The sequence below is a fragment of the Rutidosis leptorrhynchoides genome, chromosome 2, assembly GCF_046630445.1.
Source record: "Rutidosis leptorrhynchoides isolate AG116_Rl617_1_P2 chromosome 2, CSIRO_AGI_Rlap_v1, whole genome shotgun sequence".
Lineage (NCBI taxonomy): Eukaryota > Viridiplantae > Streptophyta > Magnoliopsida > Asterales > Asteraceae > Rutidosis > Rutidosis leptorrhynchoides.
In genome coordinates, this window is record NC_092334.1 from 310,992,941 (window position 1) to 310,998,991 (window position 6,051).

Consider the following 6,051-nt stretch of genomic DNA (forward strand, 5'->3'; position numbering starts at 1 on the left):
TATGTCGCGGCGCGACCTTCTTCTCCGCGGCGCGACAATGGTCGCAGTCTGACCACCTTTCCATATTTTAAACTCACAATGAAAAACACGACTTGAACCCTTCGTTCTCGCTTCTTATACGCGTTAAACTTCAACCTTAAGCCTCACATGACTTAATACCCCTCCTAAACCATGTGTATACCCGTACACATATACCTTCTCTTGCGTAATATAACAAATTAACACTTTAAAACGTTTAAACACATAAATGAACAAGATATATATATATATACATATATATATATATACATATATATATATATATATACACATATATATATATATATACATATATATATATATATACATATATATATATGTATATATATATATATATGTATATATATATATATATGTGTATATATATATATATATATGTATATATATATATATGTATATATATATATATATGTATATATATATATATATGTATATATATATGTATGTGTGTGTAACATCCCGTTTTCTTCGTATATATAGTAAGTTCTTTGCCGTGCGCACCACCCACGAAGTAACAGATGTATTGTCAAACAGCCCATGAAGTAACCAACGTATAATCGTGTGTTAATATTGTGTTGATAAAATATTTAATAAGTTTCTAATATAGGTATCATGTTAGCAAAATGGTAAATTTTTAAATAACTAAAAATTAATCAAATAACATTAAAAAATTACCTTCTTGTATACTTTAACTAAAAAAACAAAAACCTAATAAATACATAAGGCCACTTCCAGTCCTCAATATAATCGAAAGCCAAGTATGTAACTAAAAAAAAAATCAACACAATCCGTCTGATTGTGTTTCTTGACGACAGGAGCCTGCAGAAAAGCATTAACAAGCCCTCGACCCAACCGGTAGTCTGAACAGGCCATGGTCCAGCAACAGTTCGGCCCAAAGTAAAAACAGAAGATCTCAGCCTGCTTTCAACTCCTCCTATACGGCCTGCTTGTGGTAACAATATGATCAATCTAGGATTCGTTCATTAAACTGACCCTACTAACATTACATCATCCCATTACTTTGTTTTAAATAAAAGATTTGCTGGATTTGATATTAGCATTAAAGCTATTCAAGAAAATAACATCCAAGCACTAAAGGTTTTTAGGTGATTGCACCCCTACTCGTTTGTCGGCTATCACTTCAAAACGTGTCCCACAATTATATATTTATCCCTAAGGTTGCTAGATCAATGCATATTAATATCAATGCATTATCCTTTTATCTTATTCGTTATTCTTAAACAAGGACGCAAATAAATAAACAAAATGTAGTAACATCGAGTATGGTGACGGTTTAGAGTGGTTTTGGGATGCGGTCACAGCTGTAACAGAAGTATAGTAGTTGTTATAGATGATCGATGGTGATTTAAAATAGAGAAGTATCACGAGTTATATAAATGGAATAGAGAGAGAGAGAGATGAGTGAGAGAGAAAAATGAAAGAGATGGAGTTACAGTGGTTACAGTGGTGATGATGAGTCGGCTAGGAGGAAACGAGAGTGATGATATGTGGATTAAGATTCGAGATTAAATACGGTGGTGGCGTGTTGTTCATGATGGTAACTCATGATAGTGAGGTGGGTTGATTGTGGGTCGAAATAGAAACAATTATAGTAGCAGATTCATATAGCAACGAGCAATAATGGATATTGAAGGTTGTGGTTTCAATGTTGGTTTACAGAAGATATCAAGTAAGTGGTTCTGTTGGTGTTTGATTGTTGGTTTGTCAAGTTGAAGCAAATAGCAAAGGTGGATGTGTGTAAGCAATATATGTATATGCATCTTAATATTTTTCTTTTCTTTTTACAATTGCAGTAGCGGGTATATATATTGTGCATTTGAATAATTGTAATAGAACTCAAAGGTACGATTGATTTGGTTTGTAATGCAGTTACAGTCGACAGAGAATCTCGAGCAGGAAGAAGGTAATAAAAAAATAGAAATAGATAGGGACTTAAAACAGATTCGTACGCTTTAACTGTTATTGACAGCTAACAAAATTTGTTTCTGTCTGTTTGATTTTTCTCCTCCTCTATTTGAATTGCTGTAAGGAATAGCATCGTACATAGCTAGCTGGTAATCGAATAATTAAATTTGTAACTTGATATGATCGATTGTTGTGTGGTGACAGTGGTCGACAGATTCTTCATTCAGGAAGAAGAAGGAAAATAAAAGTAGATTGAATGCTCAACAGATTTTGTTGTATTGTGAATTCGACTGGAATTTATTGCAGACAAGAAGTACAAGAAGGACTGAAGAAAATATAAAGTAAATGAATTGATGTTGATGCCCAACTGAATTTGATTCTGTATCTGATTAATATCTAGCAATCTTTGTATCTTATTGAATTATTATATCTGATTTTGATTCTATCAGATTTTTGTGGTGTATCTGTGATTTAACGCATAACCATTTCAGAGACAAAAAACAATTGGATGCTCAACAGATTTTGTTGTATTGTGAATTCGACTGGAATTTATTGCAGACAAGAAGTACAAGAAGGACTGAAGAAAATATAGAGTAAATGAATTGATGTTGATGCCCAACTGAATTTGATTCTGTATCTGATTAATATCTAGCAATCTTTGTATCTTATTGAATTATTATATCTGATTTTGATTCTATCAGATTTTTGTGGTGTATCTATGATTTAACTCATAACCAATTCAGAGACAAAAAACAAAAATCTATACAGTTTGATGGTAATATGAAACTGATTTGCACATATTTTTCTTTTTCTTTTCTGTTATTTTTTATAAATTATAAATGATATAAATATATTAGTAATAATTCCAATACTAATTAATAATAATAATCTTGTTATTATTTATGAGATAATAATAATACATTTAAAAATTCTGATAATAATAATAATATAATGATATTAACAATAATGATAATTTCATTAGGTTTATTAATAATTAATAATGATAATAATAATATTACTAATAATACTAATAATACTAATAATAATAATATAAATGATACTATTGGTATTACATTTAATGGTAATAATAAAAGTAGTAATAATAATATTTGTTATAACCTTTATATTTTAACTTGCATTAAAAATTATTAGTTATGTAATATTTAATAATTACATAATATATTATATAATAACAATTATCACATATTTAATATCTACACATTATATACATTACAATATGGTACTATTTATATATAGAAATTATATATATATATATATATATATATGTATATATATATATATATAAATATATATATATACATATATATGTATGTATATACATATATAGATACATATATATATATATATGTATATATGTATGTATATATATATATGTATACATATATATGTATGTATATATATATGTATACATATATATGTATGTATATATATATGTATACATATATGTATGTATATATATATATGTATATATATATATATATATATATATATATAGTGGTAGGATCAAGAGGGAAGTAACCATTCGGGGGGAAGCAAAAACTTTTTTTTTTCGTTTTTTGAAAAAACTTTGTTCACGAACATTATAGATGAGATGAAAATATGAACATTTAGTAGAGACACTTTGTGATAAATGTTTTTATTTTGGCGGGAAAACGCTCGAAGAAGTAATATATAACAATTATCGTGTTTTTCGAGCGTATTTTGAGGTTTTAGCTATTGGGGTTTAGATATTAGGGTTTAGATATTAGGGTTTATAGGGTTTAGATATTAGGGTTTAGAAATTTAGGGTTTAGGGTTTAGATTTAGGGTTTAGATTTAAGATTTAGATTGAGTTTTTAACACCAAACCCTAAACCCTAAACCCTAAACCCTAAACTCTAAACCGTTCGTGTTAAAAACTCAATCTAAATCCTAAATCTAAACCCTAAATCTAAACCCTAAACCCTAAATTTCTAAATCCTAATATCTAAACCCTATAAACCCTAAAATCTAAACCCTAATATCTAAACCCCAATAGCTAAAAACTCAAAATACGCTCGAAAAACACGATAATTGTTATATATATTACTTCTTCGAGCGTTTTCCCGCCAAAATAAAAACATTTATCACAAAGTGTCTCTACTAAATGTTCATATTTTCATCTCATCTATAATGTTCGTGAACAAAGTTTTTTCAAAAAACGAAAAAAAAAAGTTTTTGCTTCCCCCCGCTTCCCCCCGAATGGTTACTTCCCTCTTGATCCTACCACTATATATATATATATATATATATATATATATATATATATATATATATATATATATATTGGACCAATCCATAGCTAAGAACTAAATAGGGTACAAACTGGATAAGTGAATACGAGCCTCTCATTTAATAAATTTCCTAAAAAAGCCTGAAAAACGCGGAGGGGTAATATGATCATTTTATAATTATCACCAATTAATGTTTTCCTCTCTTTCCTTGCCCTGCAAAACCTTCCCCCAACCCCCAAATTTCACTTTTACTAACGATTCCTTATCTACCTTCAACCCTAATCTCACTCAGAACCCTAATTGACACAATCCATGTGCACCGTTCGCTGTGATATCCTTGAGTTTCCGATCGTCTTATTCTCTTGCATCGCCGGAACTTCAGATCCTCTCCGCTGAATGCAGAGTAAGATTTCAATTCGCCATTTCTGCTATTGATTTCACTAATTTAGTTTCATATTATATCAATTCTGCATCGTAATTGATTATATTAATTGATCGATGCTGCATTATTGAAAATTTTTAAATCAGTTTGAACTATGATTTGCTTGAATTTCATATTTAGTCATGCCTTTTGATCTGATTGAGATTCTAACGTAATTATTGACAGCCAAAATTTTAGCAATTGGATGATTGCCATTGTTTCAATATTGCACAGTTTTGTTAGGGTTACCAAAATGGGTGGGATGTATAGGCTGTACGATAGGTCAAATTGGGCTCATGTCAGTGTTGAAAATTTTAACAGGAAAGCTAAAATGGCTACTTTTGACCCACATACATTGATTTGGCAAAAATATCAATATCTTTTGATTTGTTAGGTTTTGTCAAACACTTGAAAAAAAAGTTGAAATGTTATTTGTTTCTCTATATCTAACAGACTGTAGTCAATAATGTTATGACAATTTAAGTGCCTTTAATAGAGTTAACAAGGTAATTGTCAGCTAAAAAAAAGAATGTATGGGTGATATGAGTAATTGAATATGCAAGTTTTTACGTATGAATACTAGTGAATAGAGCTAACTGATCTTTTTGTGCTTTTCTTTATTTTATGGATTTTCGGGTTTTTATTGTATTACTTGAATGTAAAGTGATGCTTGAATTGGTTAATGATTTATCAGTGGTGGAGGTTCAACTACTGTTGCCCGTGTACACGACGGATGTGTTCTACAAAAGGTACATACTTGCCCGTTGTAGATACATCTATGAGTTGCTAATTTGCTTTACCTTTTCAATATTTTGGTGTATGATAGCCTATCTTGTGTGCGAAGGATATAAACCAACTTGCTGTGCGTTCAAAGTTTATTAAGTTGCTAACTTTCAGATAATTAGGGGTGTCAATATATGTTAAGGGTAATGACTAATGCAAATATTATTGACACAGTATATATTCATTAGAATACAGAAGACAGTGTTGAACTTTTAACCATGACTCAAATGTGGATCTATTTACATTGGATGCTGTCGTCCAGCATAAATACATGTTTTTTGAGAAACAAATAACTTTTCACCTTTTTTTCATGGCATGTGGAGGTTTTGATTCGATCTTTCGTTCGTTAGATTTTAGGACATTATATCGACTCAATTACTTGTTTGTGTTGTTTTTTATATACTTGGAAAAGTGTATACATATTTATAAATGTTCTTCCCAATGTATGCTTTTTCTCATATCTTACGGAGTATATTTTAACTTTTATTTTTCACTTTTCTTGTCACCCTTTCTCTCTAAATGTTCAAGTACAACTAATTATATATTTTCTGCAAAGCAAATAGTATCCGCTCACAATTTTTATATATATATATATACATATACATCGGAG

General features: G+C 29.6%; 1 long non-coding RNA gene across 2 annotated transcripts; it reads left to right on the forward strand.

Annotated features, from left to right (window-relative positions):
- Positions 1-4,477: 4,477 nt before the first annotated feature.
- LOC139891839 (uncharacterized) lies at positions 4,478-5,849 on the forward strand. 2 transcript variants are annotated; one of them, XR_011773851.1, is made up of 3 exons: positions 4,478-4,640; positions 5,353-5,407; positions 5,485-5,849. It is a non-coding gene; the product is annotated as an uncharacterized lncRNA (long non-coding RNA). The 2 variants fall into 2 exon arrangements; XR_011773850.1 differs by having other exon boundaries at positions 5,616-5,849.
- The last annotated feature ends 202 nt before the right edge of the window (positions 5,850-6,051 follow it).